We start from the raw sequence: 20,295 nt of genomic DNA, 5'->3' as shown, positions 1-20,295 counted from the left end.
CCACTTGCCATAAAGGCCAACATGCAATTTGCCTTTGAATTGCTTGCTATACCTGCACACTAACTTTCTGTGATCCTTGAATGAGTACACTCAAGTCTCTCCGAACATCAACATTTAGAGGTTTCACACCTTTTTTAAAAAAGTCTGCTTTTTTATTCTTATGACCACAGTAAATAATCTCTCATTTCCCCAAATTATTTGCCATCTGCCACCTTTTGTCCACTCACTTAAACTGCCTATATTCCTCTGTAGCCTCGTTGTATCTTCCTCATAGTTTACATTCCCACCTGACTTTATATCATCAGCAAACGTAGGTATATTACCCTTGTTCTCTTTGTCCAAGTTATTAATATAGATTGTAAGTAGCTAATGCCCCAATACTGATTGTTGTGGCACTCCAGTAGTTGCAGCCAGTCAACTTGGAAATGCCCTGTTCTCTGCTTCCTGTTCATTAAGCAATCCTACAACCATCCTAATATATTACCCCAACTCCATGAGCCCTTATCTTGTGTATTAACATTTTTTGTGACACCATATCAAATGACGTTGGGAGTAGCAACAACACCAATAGCAGGCACTTTCTCTGCAGCCAAAAATTCTCCACATGACAGAACTGCTCAAAGGAGGTGAACCACCCCCATCACAAGCTCTGCAGAGTGGACTTCCTCAATGTGACAGAGCAACAGTGCCTCAAGAGGCTTAAGTTTTCACAGCAGATTAATGCAGACTTCACTTCAAGAGGACCAGGTGGGAACACATTACCAGTGACCATTAAGCTCCCTTCAGCCCTGAATTGCTTCACCTCCAGTTCCTTCCAGAGATCTGCTGATGACATCTTGATGATTTCTCAATCTGCTGCCCATAAGTGCAACACTCAGGTCACTTTTCCAAGACAGCCAATTATGTGAACCATGTCATGGATGATGCCAGTAAAACACAGAGAGCTGCTGACTCTGCTGAGTGACTGGCTTCCCATAGGTGCAGGGGATCATTGATCACATACATGTGGCAATCAAGGTGCCCTCAGATCCAGCAGGAGCCTTCATCCATCGTATTTCCACTCACTCAATGTCCAGATAGTTCGTGACAGCTGGAAAATGACCATATGTGTGTGCGCTAAATATCCAGAGAGCTGCCGTGACTCATTCATTCTGTGGTATCACATCTCCTTTAGGTTTTTACTCCTCCACACAGTCTCATTGGCTGGTTCCTGGGAGACAACCATCTGAAAACCTTGGCTGTTGACTTCTTTAAGGATCCCTACTGGTGTGCAAGAGCAGAGATACATGAGCCATATCAACAACAAGGGCAATAATAGAAGGCATCGAGTTGCTCAAGATGCACTTCAGGTGCATCAACAGATCAGGTGCCGGGACAGATCTGGAGGACCCTACAGTTTGGCCCATCAAGGATCTCCTGGATTGTTGTGGTCTGTTGTGCCCTTCCATACATTGCGCTGCACAGAAAAATGGAGCTACAATGAGAGGTATGTGCAGAATGCTTGCAGCAAAGAGGAGGAAGTCAAATGTTCCCATGGTGACCACAGCCACAAACCTGGCTGCCAGAAAAGCCTGCAATGGACTCTTCTAGGCATGCATCACTAAATATGGGCGAGTAAGGCCATCTTAGAGCACCATCAGAAACCCTGTGACCACCCCACCCCAAGACACACCTCATTTGAACAGTCAACCAATCAATCATCACATTCATATCCATTCCTCTACAAACTGGCTGATCATAGCATTCACTTTCCAGGGTGAATGGGGGAAAGCAACAGAGTAGAGGGAAGGAGAATGAAGAGTTCAAATAAAGCCTTTCATTGAAATAAACAACAGTATACCACCATTAACACTGGCATATACCATAGCACTATAGAAAAGTCATGGTCCAGAAAGAGGCTATTCAGCCCATCGTATCTGCACTGGCCAAAAAGAGAAGAATAAATTAACCGTTCATTTTAACCCCACTTTCCAGCACTTGGTCCATAGCCTTGGAGGTTACAGCACTTCAGTTGCAGATCCAGGTACTTTTTAAATGAGTTGAGCATTTCAGCTTCAACCACCTACTTAGGCAGTGAATTCCGGACACCCACCGCCCTTTGGGTGAAAAGGATTTTCCTCATATCCCCTCCAATCCTTCTACCCATCATCTTAAATCTATGCCCCTGGTAATTGACTCCTCAGCTAGGGGAAACAGGTCTTTCCTGTCTACCCTATCTAGGCCCCTCATAATTTTGTAAACCTCAATTAGGTCACTCCTTAGCCTCCTCTGTTCTAAGGAAAACAACCCTAGCCTATCCAATCTCTCCTCATAGCTACAATTTTCAAGCCATGGCAACATTCTTGTAAATCTCGACTGCACTCTCTCCAGAGCAATGATGTTCTTCCTGTAACATGACTAGAGTTGTACACAAAATTCCAACTGTGGCCTAATCAGCATTTTATACAGTTCCCTGCTTTTGTATTTTATATCTTGTCCAATAAAGGAAAACATTCCATAATACTTTCTTTACCACCTTGTCCACCTGTCCTGCCACCTTCAAGGACCTGTGGACATGCACTCCAAGGTCTCTCACTTTCTCAACCCCTGTCAATAACTTCCCATTTATTGAGTACTCTCTTGCTTTGTTTGCCCTCCCCATATGTATTACCTCACACTTTTCAAGATTGAATTCTATTTGCCACTTCTCCGCCCACTCAACCAAACCATTGGTATAATCCTGGAGTCGACAGCTATCCTCTTCACTATCAACTGCATGGCCATTTTTTGTGTCATCTGCAAATTTCAATCATGACTCTCACATTTAAGTCTAAATCATTAATATATACAACAAACAGCAAGGGCCCCAACACTGAGCACTGTGGAACACCACTGGAAACCACTTTCCATTCACAAAATCATCCATCAACAATTACCCTATGTTTCCTGTCACTGAGCCAATTTTGCATCCAACTTGCCAACTTCCCCTGTATCCCATGAGATCTCACTTTGCAAATCTCCTTATGCAACTACTAAGACTTTCTCATCCAATTCCTCTTACTCCTAAGTGCTGCAACTCCCGTGGCTTCAGCTGTGCAGGGGCAGACTTGGTCATCAGGGCAGGAGATAGCATGTTCAGCTCTGCATTGGAGTGGGGAGTGGGGATGAGAGGAGGGGCAAGAGAAAAGCATCTTGAAAAGAATCCCCACTGCCATAACCCCTTGTGTTATGGACAGGGAAGAAGGGATAAACTAAAACCCCAATTGCCTGCCTTCATTGTTCGCAATCATTGTGGTTATTTGGGAAAGGTAGATATATGTGTTTCTAAGCACCCTTTAACATGTGGTCAATTAAATAACCAGCAGCAGACTTCTGTGCTTTTAAGTAAAGAAGATTATTTACACACGCACACCCTGAAAAACCTAAATGCTATGTTATTCACACACCAAGCTCTCAAGAGAGAACATACTTAAAGAGAATATTGTCATGAAGTTAAGTACTTGTGGCTTTCACATCAGGAGGTCCAATTTCTTTACAAGAGGACTTGGGTTTACGAATCAGGCTGGGAGGCTTTCAAAGACTTTACAGCCTCCAGGTTCTTAAAAGGCAAAAATCAAACAGCCTTTTTCTACAGCTGCTCCCTCTTTTGGTGTCTTTTGCAGACTGCTCGGATCTCTCTCTGGGTTTTTAGATAAAACTCATTATCTCAAGCTGGTTTTGGTCGCATGACCAATACTGGTATCATCCAACAAGAGTGGCTTGGAAGGCCAAAGCCATCACTACACATTAGGATATAGATAGTGGCCTTTCACACTTAACTTGTGGATAACTGGTCTCCTCAGCTATCTGTTTTGAAGCATTGATCTTGGAGACAAGAAGTCCAGAAATCTATTGTCTTTTTGTTTGGAGTAAACCACAAACAATGGTAAGTTTGAATTCCACAGTGGGGAGCTGACTGGATATATCCATTCCAGTGCGAATTCCATTCCAGTGGTGATTCAATTAGAACTTTCTGGAAACTTAAGATAGTCTGTGTTGAATAAGCAAAGATCAGCTGACTCTTGGCAGCCATTTTAACCACCTTCTGAGTGTCCATTTTAAAATATAAAAGACTGTCCCAGAAGCTTCCACAGGAACACAGTCCATGTTTGAAGTTAGGAATAAGACATGCCTTCGCTGGACATGACATCTGTTAGTGCTGACATTGAGCATTGAGAAAGAGTACAATCTCAGCATAGTGTATATCAAGACATTTCAATTACTGGTGACAAAAGTTCAACATATGTGACAGTTAATCATCAAGTGACCCTGCATCATCTAATGCTGTCACCCATCTCTAGACCACCCTCATCTCTCCATTGCTGGCACCTACTTTGCGTGCCATCCTGCCAATCTCCAGGGCATACTTCTCCAATGTGGTTAGAGTGGCTGTAACTGCAGATCCACCACCATGCTCTGCTTCTCCCTGGAATTGTGAGCTCTCTTTTCTGCAATTAGAAAAGACAAAGAGTTTTGAGTGTGAGAAGTGGAACATGTGCTGAGGATGGAATGGGAACCTTTGGGGAGAGTGACTCTGAGAATGGGTGTGAGAGGTTAACATGATGAGGGTGAGCTTTGGCTGCTCAGATGGAGATTTGAGGAGGTGCCTGGAGAAAGAAGAGTGTGTGTAACTGCAGTCAGAGGAGTGCTGTGTGGGAGAATACCAGGGAGGTCAGAGAGTGACAGCTGCCATCTGGAAGTGCCATGATGTTCACTTTTCCCAACCTTAAGAGCCATTAATTTTCAGACACTGTTTCAAGGTCCTGGGCAGCTAACTCCTGCTGATCACATTTTCTGATAATTCCAGCAATGTCAAGGTGGCTGGCCTTCTCCCATCTACAGGAAACAGAACTTCTCTTTTGCTCTTACTTCCATTAACATGACCTCCAGGGATCCAGGAATCAACCTTTCCACATCTCTCTTCCATCTTCTTGTTTTAAGATTGCTTCAACAACAACTTTTACTACCACCCATTATCACCTTCTCAGGGCAACCAGGACAAGTAATAAATGCGGCCTTGCCACCATTACCCACACCCCAAGAACAAATAGTAAACTATTTAGAAAGCTGTACATTACAGCAGATGACACAGCTCTGCATGAAGCTGTCAGGTGAATGAGATTCTGTGACGACATGGTCACTGATTGGTAAATGCACATCAGCCTGTGGATTTGGATAGAAAGTGGGTAGCTGCCATCATCCTCCAATAAACAAACAGAAGATAGTGGTACTGCCAGAACAGAAAATGTTGGAAATACTCAATAGATTAGTCAGTCAGCGTCTTTAAAGGGAAAAAAAGCACGATTGCAGGCGTTTATACTTCATCAGAACAGATGCCCGATCAACTCACTGTGTGTTTCTAGATTTTCCTGTTCTTATTCCAGATTTCTAGAGATTGTTTTTGTTTTATGATATGCCAGATGACATGGCAGAGAGCCCTCTGACCAACGAAATAGAAATCGCAAGGAAACAAAAAAGGTTCAGAAAAGCCTCAAAACACTGCTACAAACCTACTATAAAGGATTTTAAAGACACATCAGTAAACAGTGATTGAATCTGTCGCCATGGCATCGGGTGGACAGCAGAATAACCTTGGCATGGTGGTTATCAGTGGGAAAAGCATTATCATGCCAGGAGCCTTCGAATGAGCATAGTGAATTCATCTCATTATGCTTGAAGCCTTGGAAACAACACTATGAAGACAACACAGAAAATAAGTTCAGAAGCTTACAATTTTTGTCCTTTTTATATAAAAGTTTGCAATTGATCCAATTGTTAAAGAGATATGCTATGTCAAATTTTGTGAATACTTTTTAATCTATACTTTGGGAACCTGAAAAACATGAAATAAGTTCTTGTATGAAAAAACAGACTATTAAAAGCCCTGGATCTCTAGATATGTGGTCGTGTAGGAGACTGGTCACTCCACTTACTGAAATGTCAAGAAAAGGCATAGATATCTAAATGAAATCTGGCTAATTTTAATTCTAAACTTCTGGGGCTGAATTCCCCCCCCCCCACTCCCCCCCCCTCCCCCCACCCCCCCCACCCCCTGTTGGAGGGGAAGTTGATGAGCAGGGACTTCCGATCGGCGCTCCTGATTGGAGGCTATGCGCTCCCTGTGCGGGCGAGGGGAAATCCCTAAAATCGAGAGTGTGCTCTTTCACGCAGGTGGACAAAAGAGCGCACTCATCTCCCTGAGGCTAAGTGCAGCCTCAGGGAGATTGGCTCTACTTTCAACAATATTAAAAATAGAAAGAAAAAGTTCCCTTATATGTCCCCTCATGTGACAATGTCACATGAGTTGGGACATGTTCATAATTTCCATAACAACTTTATTAAAATTTTTAAAACCTTAAGGTTGGACGGGCAGGTCCTTTAATTGCTTAATTGATCCTGTCAATGGCCTCAATTGGGCATTGGCAGGTCAGCGGGCCCACAGCTGATTTAAATTTAAATGGGGCAGGAGTTCCGCCCTGTCCCCTCTCGCCGATGGTAGAATGCTGCCTCTGGTTCCAGCACAAAATTTAATGGGGCATTAATTGGGTACCAAGTTAGTAGAACAGATCTATATTTTTCTCATCAATTACATGTATTCTAGCGCATAATCAGCATATCCGACCTGAAAATCTACTCTAAAATATCTGTTCCCAGGCTGTCCACGGCCAGCAATCTTAAAACAGTAACAATCAACAGAGAAATATCAGTAATACAAGTTCTTTCCAATATAACACAAATCATTTGACAATTTAAAGTAATTTTCCTTTAGCTTACATCTGAAATTCATGCTTTTTATTGTCACTTGGCTATGTACCACATTATATTGAACCCATGCACAGAAACAGGTCATTCGCTCTAACTAGCTCATGCCAGTGTTTATGCTTCACAAGCGCCTCCTTTCACTCTGCACCACCTTGCACCATGAACATATCCTTTTATTCCTTTCATTCTAATGCTTATCTAGCTTCCCCTTAAATGCCTCTATTCTCCCAAATTGCTTCTTTTGACAACAAGTTCCATATTCTAACCACCATCTGGTTAAAGTTATTTCTCCTGAATTCCCCATTGGATTTATTTATCTTATATTTATGGTCCCTAATTTCGGCCTCCCCCACAAGTGGAAACATCTTCCCTATGTCTACCCCATCAACCTCCTGCATAAATAAATATCTTCATCGTTTTTCACAGTATTTTTGCTGCCAAGTAATGACAATTATGAGGACAGGTTTTTGGGCATACCCATTAATAATTAGTCACCAACATCGAAACTAGGCTTTCACCCGTACAGCCCATTTACTGGCATTGTTAGGGCACAGCATTAACACACTGCACTGCACGGACCTCTTCTTTATTCTATTCTCAGTACAGTTTATGTTCTGTAGGTGATAACTCAGCTACGACTGAGCTAAGAGCCAGATTGAATTGCACCCTGTTGTGTCATTACACATGCTTGGAGTGGGCTGTTTGCATGCTAATGAAGTCAAACAACCAGAGCACTAATTTACAAAGAATGAGCTGCAGTCAGAGAGAAAAAAAATCAAACTATCTTTCTTCAGTGAAATAAGTAAAAGACTGGGCACCGATTATATTTAAAACAAATTGCAGTGTCACCCAATGCCAATCTCTAGATCAGTAATTTTCCCATTGTAAATGAAAGAAGTTCACTCCTACAATTCAGGATACTCTTGCCATGATTATATCACCAGAATGCAAGGAACCACTCTAGGCATTTTAATTAGAACAGGATCTGTCATGACAGCCTTATTATTGCAGCTCCTTTGTACTTGAATGTATGTAACTGTAGCAGTCAGTGTAATTAGAGCAGTCAGTCTACTGTTAGACTTGGTGCCAGATGCCACTTAGTGCAATGTACTGTCTATGCTGTAGCTTGCTGTTTGAAACAACAGCTATTTCAGATTGCTGATTTATTTTTTGGTTAGGTTTTAATCAATATTCTTGCTGTGGTATTGCTGTTCTATCTGCCTATAAGAGCATGTTTACCAATATCCATTAATTGCCACAATGCACCATTTCCATATTTCAGCCAATGAGGAAGCTAGTCGCTAATATTGCTCACTGACAATAGATACCAAGTCAGTGAGCTGCTGACTTATTGCCAAAGGACATAAATAAATAAAGAAACAATAACAGCCATTGATCTTTAATTCATGCCCTGCTAAGGTCCTGTTGGCACTATTTCTACTACTGTCCCTGGTCCTTAGAAGATACCAGATGGAGTTGTTATTGCAGCTGGGCAGTGTAGATATTAGCAATGAGCATTTTGAAGAAAATAGAAGTTGTTCGCAAAGCCGAAGATCAATGCTGATAGCTCACAATACCTCACATTGACTAAAAGAGAACACCCACATTCTCTCTCTCCACCCTCTGACAGGCACTGTCCTAGCACTAGCACAAAAACAAATGCCTGCCAAACAACATGTCAAGAGAGGCAACTAAAGATTAGATTCTGAATATTCCAAAGACCAGATCATTCAAACCATTTGAAGTTACAAATAACACACTTGACACAAGACCACATGATCACCGCTAATAACCATAGATCAAATATCCGTTCACTATAAGTACTAAAGATTAAGTTTTCTTCCATTGCTTTGACAAAGATTGGCCTGAAACAGATTGGAAGAGTAAAAGGGAATATAGAAGTTGGAGGAAAAGTATGCCTATGAACACTTATAGGCATTCCCCTCCTTCAATAGATGTTAATGGTGTATTTTGATTTGAAACATGTAACAACAATCATTTAGCGATTATTATCTTGTTCAATTGGGCAAGCAGTTAGATCCAAAATGGATGGAGGAGGAATTCTCTCTCCCTAACTCCACACAAAATTGGGTGGGATTGCAATGGAGAATTTTGGAAAAATTAATCAATGAGGCCTACCATGAATTTCTCTCTCCTTGTCCCCAATGCAACTTGCACTAGTTGCTGCTTCCTCAACTTCTGCAGGTCATGCAGTCCTTGCCTGGTCTGGCATAAATGCAACTCCAGACCTACTGTAATGTAAAACAAAAACAGAATTACCTGGAAAAACTCAGCAGGTCTGGCAGCATCGGCGGAGAAGAAAAGAGTTGACGTTTCGAGTCCTCATGACCCCATGAGGACTCGAAACGTCAACTCTTTTCTTCTCCGCCGATGCTGCCAGACCTGCTGAGTTTTTCCAGGTAATTCTGTTTTTGTTTCGGATTTCCAGCATCCGCAGTTTTTCTGTTTTTACCTACTGTAATGTAGTTGGTTCTTAATTTCCCTCTGAAAAGACCTCGTAAGCCATTCTGTACCAAAGCACAGTGATAAAAAATAATAAGAATAAATACTAAAACAAAAATAAAATACCACAGACAATGAAAATCTGAAATAAAAACAAAAATTACTGGAAATAGTCAGAAAATCTGGCAGCATCTGTAGAGAGGGAAACAAAGTTAACGTTTCAAGTCAATGACCTTTCATCAAACTGGGAAAAGCTTGGAGATCAAATGAAAGGTCATTGCGCAGAAATGTTAACCTTATTGACTAACCCTATGAACCATATGTCATGAAGATGTATTTTATGCCAAATAATGATTTTTAATCAACCAGCTAGAAATCTGAACTGCACTTTTAAAAACTGGCTTTTTAAAAACATAAGGTCTAAAGTGACTTGAGCCCACAGGCCAAGATGGCTAACCATAATTTGCATTACTATACTTTCCAAATTCCAATTCATTGCAGCAGAGTCAGTGAGTCTTTCTGCAAAAACCATCAAAAACAATGGCCAGAATCTTGACTTTGATGGGCGGGTGGGCACCACAAGCTCGGCAGCAGGCGGGCAGCCAAACTCCACCACCGAAACGGGGCCAGCCGCCATTTTGAGTGGGCGGGCCAATTAAGCACGGCCTGCTCGACAGGAAGTGCTATGCGCTTCCTGTGCAGAGGGGGAGGGATTCCCCATCTGTCAAAGGGTGCTCCTTCGCACATGTGAAAGAGCGCACTGCTCCCTGAGACTGACTGCGGTCTCAGGGAGAGCACTGAATGTTTAAAAAACTTTAAAAATAGACACTGTCACATGAGATGGCACATCTTAGTAAATATGAGTGAAACTTTAATAAACTTTTTAAAAACTGAGATGAAACCTCATCCCACCAATGGATGAGGTTTTATCTTTTTTCAGAAGCCCGCTGGGGCTCCTGGCCTGCCCGCCAGCCTTAAGGTTGGATGGGCAGGTCTTTCAATGAGCTTAATGATCCTGTCAATGGCTTCAATTGGCCATTAACAGGTTGGCGGGCAAACAGCTGATTTCGCTGTCCACCCACCTTCCTAAAAATTTAAATGGACCAGGAGGACGTCCGGGGTTCCTCCCGCTATCATCCCGTGTCATTTTCCCATTGGCGAGTGGGCCCCGCCCCCAAATCGCCAACAGGAAAATTCTGGCCAATGGCTTTAGGTAGTATGAAGGACTCAAATCTCCTGCCTCATTAGCAAGGCATCAATGGCAATCACCTGAGATATTCAGCTGTTGGAGACAGACCATTAAGGCTAATTGCTTGGAACAATGGGATCAGCTAAGTTAGCTTCCAGACATGAGCTAATAAGGTCAACTTTGGAACACAAACAATCTCAGTTTTTTTGAATCCCTTCTGGCAGTTGGAGAAGGAAGGGCACATGTCAAGCCAACCCTTTGCATGTTTTAAGCACATTTTCTAAGCAGAACTGAGGGAAAGGAAAGAAATGAGGGGGGATGGTGGTATAGTGGTAATATCAATAGGCTAGTAATCTAGAGGCTAAGGCTAATCCTCTGGGGATGTGCATTCAAATCCCCCATAGCAGCTGGTGGAATTTAAATTCAATTAATTAATCCAGAATATGAAGATAAACTCAGTGATTGTGATACTGATTATTGCAAAAACCCATCTGGTTCACTAATATTCTGTAGGGAAGGAAATCTGCCATCATTACCTGGTCTGGCCTACATGTGACTCCAGACCCATAGCAATATAGTTGATTTTTAACTGCCCTCTGAAATGGCCTAGCAAGCCACTCAATTCAAGGGCATTAAGGATGGGCAACAAATGCAGGCCTTGCCAGTGTTGCCCACATCCCTTGAAAGAATAAAGAGGGAAAAAAAGGCACAAGCAGCTTAAGGAAAATACCTAAGTGGGGTCCCTCCTGCCTCATTTTCTTTCCAGCTTTGAGCCCTGTTTGCTGACTGTGAACATTCAGAGACATCCTGCAGCAGACAGAGATTTCCTAAAAGAATTCAACCAGCACAACCATCTCCCAAAGAACAAACAACTCAGTCGCCTGCATCTTTAAATCAGAAGCATCAAGACCATTGAATTCAGCCTGAAACCAACAGAGTCACCAAACTACAAATCTTTTACTTTTTCTTATGGATTCTAATTTGGCCAACCTATCCTTCACCATAATCTGTAATTGTGTGTTTGTGAACTTCGAATGTGTTTATATGTGAGTCGGTGCATGTTTTAGTATTTTACTTAGAACAGTTTAGGTATAATAAAGCTGACCTCTTTGTTAAACTCAAGAAAACCTGTCCAATTGGTTCTTCTATGATCACAACGTGTGAACAGTTACATACCCACTGAATTGGCAAGTATATCCTTCTCAAACATAAGAAACCCGTTGCAGTCAAACTGGGAGCAGGCAAGGAGGGGAGACATTTGGCCCCACCTCATCTGGTCATAACACACAGAATGTGCAAAATCAGTATACGGTCTATGTTCCAGTACCATGTGGTAAAGAATACCAGCAACTTAATGATGCCAACTGTATTCCACAACTGAGAAAAATGTCATCCTTACAAGGGACAAAGCTAGCCGCATCTTTTTAAGTGTGGGAAATCAGCTTTAATTGCATAACTATTGAAACCACTAGGTTTCAGTTATGGTTTTACTTTGCTGATTTTATGAAGAGTAGGCTATATACTTGCGAACTGAAGTGTACTAGGAGTCCGATTTTGCTAGCAATTTGACGTACTTTTATAGGGGATGGTATTCCAGTGATGCCTGCCAGAGTGGACTGACAATGTTTTTAATGTTTGCGTTTCATAAATTAACAAATACAAACTGTGTTTCAATACATTATTCAAAGTTTCTAAATATCTATCATCTGCAGCAATTTAACGGTTTTCTCTGTTAGATTGTTCAGGTTTGCAAGTTGGCCATCTACAGAACGTTTGAGCTTCTACAGCTCTTTTCTAGTCAAGAACATAAGAATACATGAAATAGGAGCAGGAGTAGGTCATATGACCATCAAATCTGCTGCACCATTCACTACGATCATGGCTGACCATCTGCCTCAACTCCATTTACCGGGAACTAAATATTCAGGGGTATGTGACTTTTTGAAAGGACAGACAGGAAGGAAAGGGTGGTGGGGTAGCTTTTTTAGTATGGGATAGAAGAAGTACGATAGCAAGGAATGATCTTGGATCAGAAGATGTGGAATCCTTATGGGTAGAGGTAAGAAATAACAAGGGGAAGAAGTCACTGGTGGGAATTGTCTATAGGCCCCCTAACAGTAGTTACATTGTCAGACAGAGAATAAATCAGGAAATAATGAGGGCATGTAAAAAAGGCAGTATATTAATCATGGGTGACTTTAATCTCCATGTAGATCAGGAAAATCAAATTCGCAGAGGTAACTACAAGGACAAATTCATAGCGTGTATTCAGGACAGGTTCCTAGAACAATATAAAAACAGAGTTACCTGGAAAAACTCAGCAGGTCTGGTAGCATTGGCGGAGAAGAAGAGTTGATGTTTCGAGTCCTCATGACCCTTCGACAGAACTTGAAGTTCTGTCGAAGGGTCATGAGGACTCGAAACATCAACTCTTTTCTTCTCCGCCGATGCTGTCAGACCTGCTGAGTTTTTCCAGGTCATTCTGTTTTTGTTTTGGATTTCCAGCATCCGCAGTTTTTTTGTTTTTATCTTAGAACAATATGTTGTGGATCCAACTAGGGATCAGGCTGTTTTGGATCTAGCAATGTGTAATGAAGCAGATTTAATAAATGATATCAGAATAAAAGATCCCCTAGGAAACAGTGAACATAACATGGTGGAATTTAGCATTCAGTTTGAGAGTGAGAAACTTAGTTCAGAAACATCTGTGCTAAACTTAAATAAGGGTAATTACAAAGGAATGAGGGCAGAGTTGTCTGGAGTGGTCTGGGAAAGGAGTTTAGCAGAAATTACTGTTGATGAACAATGGCAGACATTTAAGAAAATAGTTCATGACTCACAACAAAGATATATCCCAGTGAGGAAGAAGGGTTGTAGGAAGAGGATAAATCAACCATGGTTAACCAAGGAAGTTAAGGATAGTATCAAAGTGAAAGAAAAAACATACAACGTGGCAAAGATTAGTGGTAAACCAAAGGATTAGGAAAGTTTTAAAAACCAACAGAAAATGGCCAAAAAAATAATAAAGAGGGAGAAAAATAAACTTTGAGGATAAACTAGTAAGTAATATAAAAATGGACAGTAAGAGCTTCTTTAAATATATAAAGGGGAAGAGAGAGGCCAAAGTCAATATAGGCCCCTTAGAGAATGAGGCTGGGGAAATAATAATGGGGAACCAGGAAATGTCAAAGGAGTTGAATAAATACTTTGCATCAGTCTTCATGGTAGAAGACACTAATAGCATATGAAAAATACTAAATAATCATGGGGCAAAAGGGGGTAAGGAAATAAATACAATAACTATCATTCAAAAAAAGTACTAGGGAAACTAATGGGGCTAAAGGCCAATAAATGCCCTGATCCTGATGGATTGCATCCTAGGATATTAAAGGAAATGGCTGCAGAGATAGTGGATGTATTGGTAGTAATCTTCCAAGAATCCTTAGATTCTGGAATAGTCCCAGAGGATTGGAAAACTGCCAATGTAACACCCTTATTCAAAAAGGGAGGGAGACAAATAAAACAGGTAATTATGGCCCAGTCAGCTTAACATCGGTCATTGGGAAAATGTTGGAGTCTATTATAAAGGATGTAATAGCAGAGCATTTAGAAATGCATAATCTAATCAAGCAGAGTCAGCATGGCTTCATGAAGGGGAAATCATGCTTGACAATTTTTATTAGAATTCTTTGAGGAGGTAACAACCAGGATACATAAAGGGGAACCAGTAGATGTAATTTATTTGGATTTCCAAAAGGCTTTTCAGTAAAGTACCACACATAAGACTACTTAATTGGATAAGAGCCCATGGTGTTGGGGGTAGTATATTAGCATGGACAGAGGACTGGCTAACTAACAGAGGACAGAGAATTGGGAAAAAGGGGGCATTTTCAGGAGGGCAACCTGTAACTAGTGGAATGTCACAGGGATCTGTGCTGGGGCCACAATTATTTACAATATATATCAATGACTTGGATGAGGGAAATGAATGTACTATTGCCTAGTGTGCAGATGACACAAAAATAGGTGGGAAGGCAAGTGGTGAGGATGACATAAAGAGTCTACAGAAGGATATAGACAGGTTAAGTGCGTGGGCAAAAACGTGGCAGATGAATATAATGTGGGAAAGTGTGAGATTATGCACTTTGGCGGGAAGAATAGAGGAGCTGAATATTATTTAAATGGAGAAAGACTGCAGAAAGCTGCAGGGCAGAGAGATTTAGGGGTCCTCATGCATGAATCCCAAAAAGCTAGCATACAAGTTCAGCAGGTAATAGGGAACACAAATAGAATGTTATCCTTTATTTCAAAGGGAATGGAATATAAAAACCGGGAAGTCTTGCTAAAACTACACAAGGCACTTGTGTAGGCCACACCTAGAATGCTATGAAAAGTTTTGGTCCTCTTATCTAAGGAAAGATATATTGGCATTGGAGGCAGTCCAGAGAAGGTTCACTAGGTTGACCGCAGGGATAGAGGAATATTCTTATGAGGAGAGCTTGAGTCGGTTAGGCCTGTATTTATTGGAGTTTAAAAGAATGAGAGGTGACCTAATTGAAACATATAAGATTCTTAGGGGGTTTGACAGGATAAATGCTGTGAGGTTGTTTCCCTTGTGGGAGAGTCTAGGACCAGAGGGCATAATCTCAGAGTAAGGGGCGCCCACTTAAAGTAGAGATGAGGAGGATTTTCTTCTCTCAGAGAGAGGGTAGTTAATCTGTGGAATTTGTTACTGCGGAGGACTGTTGAGGCTGGGTCATCAAGTATATTTAAGGCTGAGATGGACAGATTTTTAATCAGTAAGGGAATCAAGGGTTATGAGGAATAGGCAGGAAAATGGAGTTGAGGATTATCAGATCAGCCATGATCTCATTGAATGGCAGAGCAGACTCGATGGGCCAAATGGCCTACTTCTGCTCCTATGTCTTATGGTCTTATTGTCACTTTTCCATCTGTTCCCAAATCCCTTGATTCCATGGGCGATCAGAAATCTATCTCAGCATTAAATATTTCAAATGATGGAGCCTTCACAACTCTCAGTGAAGAAATTTCTCCTAATCTCAATCCTAAATGATTGAACCCCTATCCTGAGGCTGTGCCCGTGTTCTAGTTTCCCCAGCTAAGTGAAACAACCTCTATATCTACCCTGTCAAGCCCCTTCAGAATCTTGAATATTTCAATGAGATCAGCTCTCATTCTTCTAAACTCCGGAGCATAAGCCCAATTTAGTCAGCTTCTCATCAGAGGGCAACCCTCTTATCCCAGGAACCTAGGGAACCTTTGCTATACTGCCTCCAAAGCAAGTATATTTGTCAAGTGCATTCAAGCTCTTTCCTTAGTTTCTTATGTTTTAGGCACTGTCCTCATAGCCCCAGTTTATCCATTCTAATTTAGATGCTTTAACTATCCCTGGATTCCGAGATTGCCCCAGATTTGTTTTGTTGGCCTGGATTTTTCAGTCAGTGGTGAAATGATGGCCCTCTCAACTGGCCTCAAAGAAATTTGCCCACAACTTTGCCAAACACAAGCCATGAATGGTGGAGCAGATTCGATGGTCATATGGCCCACTTCTGCTCTTATTTCTTATATTCTTATGTTCTTGGCTAAAAAAAAATCTAATAATCTCCATAGCATGGATTTCACCTATCCAGGCTTTAATTTGAATCTATCACTAAGTCAAGGAAACCTTCAGGTGTCCAACAGCATCAAGCAAGGTCAGCAGCTAATATCATAGAAGAATTCTCACTGACAACAAACGAGATTAACCTTCAGTTTTCATAAATTTTACAGAGTAAGCAAAGATTGGGACACACACATTAGAAGCTGAAATATCATAAACTCTTAAAAGTAATATTTTAATATATTAAAAATCTATGGAATTGTTAAAAGCCCAATTACACCTCATTAAGAAGGCATATCTTTCATGGGGGCTTTGAATAGCAATAACAAAGCTTAAAAGTGAAAATTCTCATCAATTCAGTGATTACCATCATCAAAGAAATATCAATGCATCCTGTGGAGAATCACTGACAGCAAACTCTGGATTTCCAAATTCAACTGCATGTACGGACTCCAAATGTTGCTGTCAGTTTTGCAGGGATTTGACAGCAACACTGACAGTTTCTCCATCATTGCAACAAGGCCAAATCCAGGCAAATGCTTTATCCTTCTGTCACAGAAGACTCAGCAGAAAATGCTCTTGGTAAGTATATGCAGATGTTCCTTGAATAATGCTGAATTACATGTATCTATTTTAGAAAGCATGCCACCCGTCTTTATTAATAGACGATATTATATTATGTTCAGTCAACAAGGATCTTCATATACAATGGTATCAACGAGTTGAATCAGAACCAGCCACTCCATAAAAACACTGGTTATGCCCATACATTATCTCAAATTCACTTGTAGGGTGCAATTGTCCCAGTTTTGGACTCAGTTGGCTGCAACGGTGGGTTTTTGTGCTGTATTGTCCGCTTCCTGCCTCATTGATTATGCAGCCAAAGGAAACACACCATCATGCTGGCAGTGGCCTCCAATTTTCCCGCCACACTGTTACCTCACCGCTTCCTCACGCCAGGTGCCATATTTAAACTTCAGCCACATGCACACTTCTCAATGCTTGCAGCCCAGGACTGCTCTGGTGAAGAACATGGCCCCAAAAGCCAGGAAGAATCCAGCTCTCTCCAATTCAGTACTGCATCCCTGGGATGCCTTCTGGATGGCGTGGAGGCCCATCACGATGTCCTCTAACCCCCATATGGCCACAGGAGGCCCCATCAGTCTCATCACTCTGGCTTGGGAGGTGGTGGCAAAGGTGGTCAGTGCCAATGCTGCACACAAGTCGGCCATCCAGTGCAGAAAATGGATGAATGATCTCATCCGTGCCGCCAGGGTAAGGCAACCATCTCAACACTCTAAACTCACACATTCACTTGCATGTCACTCACTGCCAGCTCAAGGGACATCACCACTCACTCTCTCACACACACCCTCACATCTCTTTTTGGATTCATCTCCTCTGGAGACTGTCTCTGTAGTCCTCACCATCTTGAGGCCACTTACACAGATCAACATCTGCCCCCAGACACACTCTGGGATAGCCCCCTTACCCAATACAGCCCTTGCCTTGCAGCCTGTTCCCTTACCTGAGGACACTACTCCCCCTTCCACAAGCAAGCCATAGTCCTACAGCCGTTGAAAATCCACCCCCACCTTCTGGCTGGTCTGGTAGGTAGAGACCTGCCTTTGAGCCCCCCCAAAAGTGATGTGGTGCTGCCTGCAAAGCCTGGTACTGATGACCACAAGTGCTGCCCAAAGCAAGGTAGGCAAACAAACCTTGAAGTCCCAGGCGAAGTGCAGCTCGCCATTGACGGGTGGAGCAGATGCTGGCAAACTAGTTTAATGGCGGAGTGAAACCGATGTTTGGTTGTCTCGCCATATTGTCCGCTCACGCCCACCATGACGCCCACCAACAACGGGACTAGACACTTCCACCCGTAGTCTCTCAATGCTCCTGCAAATGAAGGTGGCAAAAGAGTTGTAACAGTGAGCAAGTTTGCACATGGAAAGCAAGCATTTTTACTGGGAAAGCCAACACACATAGCTGTGATGGCCATGACTGATACCAACTGACAACAGAGAAATTATACCAACTCAGGGTCAATCATGCCATTAGAATCAGTGTATGGCCTCCAGGTACTTGTGACACAAATTGTCATGATGAAAGAACATTTTATACTTTCCCACCAACAGGTTGCAATTGATGTGATTTCATTTTAATCAATAACAGATGGGATCACTTCAGCCGAACAGCCCTTAAAGAAAGCAATTCACACTGATGGCAATTTAGGACATTGGCTAACTTTTTATTGACTTGTAAAAGCTTCATAATGAGGACTCTGGATGAGAATGCCTTTCACGTTGGTCATCTGGAATTTCTATCACCATTTTATGTGGAAAAGTTTCCTAGTTGAAGGTTAAAAGGTCTGCCTTTTCTCCGTGTAAGGCTCTTGCTTTCTCCTGAGAATAGTGTTTTAATGATTGAACAGTGAACTAATAATTGATTAACTGGATAAATAAAAAACTGATTCAATCTTTTTTCTCTATCCTTATACTTTATATAGTCATATAGAACAATGAGCTAATGATTAAATGTTGATGGTGTTGGAAAAATGGATTAGAATACAGACTGTGTAAAGAGTTTTGATGTTTGGGAATCAGTAAATGTCTAAAATAAAATGTCTACAGTTAAAGGGGAACAAGAGAAAATTTCAAAAAAACCATTGGCCCAGATCTTCTGGTCCCCGGACCAGATGTATAAACCAAGATGCTCGTCAGGACCCCACGAAAATCTTGATGCACTGACCTCCGAGGGAATTACGCAGCATTTGAACTTCCAACAGACAATTCCCCTGCTTCCTGAATGCTCCACAAAAAGTTGGAGACTTCTGACAGTTCTGTGGGATTTACCTGGATAGTTACCCAGAAAATGTTAAACAGAAATGTCCTAGTCTGGGTAACTACAGAACTGAGCCCTCAGTCACTCACACTGATCCCCTGACTCCCTCCTCAACCCCTAGATACCACCCCTCTGACCATCCCCAACTACCCCCACAACCAATCCTCCAACCCGACTACTCCTTCCAACTACCCCAAACTACCCAACTACCCCTCACCGACCTGACCTGAGTACCCCGCTGACCAGACCTGAATGTCCCCACCACCTGAATATTCCCTGGCCAGATCTGACCACCTCCCACCATCCAACTATATCCAGACCTGACACGACTAGCCCTTGACTTGACTACATCTCTGGCCCAACCTGTCTATCCCCCGACCCATCTAGCCACCTCACCCACTTACCTATCTGCCATCCTACACACCTGCCACCCTAACCACCTACCTCACCCACCTACTCACCCTGCCACCCTACCCATTCACTCATTCATCCACTCACCCATTCACTAACATTCATCCATTCACCCATTCACTAACATTCACGCTGGACATTTGAATTTACCTTATGGAAGCTAGTGCTGTAAAAAGGGGGCGTGTCCGGCTTTCCCCCTCATGCTACTTTTTGTGATGCAGTTCTCCAGTGGACGGTACACTTCTCATTTCTGGAGAAGCCAGGCTCGGAAGACCTGGCTAGAAATGCAGAGCTGTATCGGGGCACAGAAAAGTAGGGTTGGAGTGACAATCCGACGATGATTTCTGCTTTGCAGAAGACCCTGGCCACTGATCACAACAGAATGAATTAAATAGAGACAGGCTAAAATGAGGTTGTGATTGGGAACAATAGGGTACCTGCAGGCTAGAGATGATGCAGGAATGTCTATCAAATGACTAATTTCTTTTCGTATTCTGTTGCTTGTGAGAGGCAGTGACTCCAAATATAGAAACAAGATTTCAGTCTGGACGGACTTGTGCCATATACAAGGTTGAGTTGCTGAAGGGAACAATCTTTCAGCACAACAAAGGAAACTTAAGCATCTTAAAAGCATCTTAAGCTTTATGGAAAATGTGTTCGAGACCCTTTTTAGACCAAAGGATATAATGGCTGTAATTTTCCAGCCTCCCCGTCCCATGGCAGGTTTCCCTATAGCGAGTTCAGCGGGCCATTGAAATCCCCATTCACACCGGTGGAAACAGAAGATCCCACCAGCATGAAGGGCTGGAAAATTCTGGCCAATGTATCCAAGAACATTAAAGATTTTTTTAAAATAGCATCTATATGGTATATTTCACAACCTTAAGACATCCCATAGTACTTTACAACCAATTAAGTGTAATCAGTACTATAATGTAGAGAAATGCCACAATTGCGTAGCAATACCACATGAAAAGCAATGAAATAAATG

This window comes from Carcharodon carcharias, chromosome 5, assembly GCF_017639515.1.
Source record: "Carcharodon carcharias isolate sCarCar2 chromosome 5, sCarCar2.pri, whole genome shotgun sequence".
Taxonomy (NCBI): Eukaryota; Metazoa; Chordata; class Chondrichthyes; order Lamniformes; family Lamnidae; genus Carcharodon; species Carcharodon carcharias.
This window is presented reverse-complemented; position numbering follows the sequence as displayed.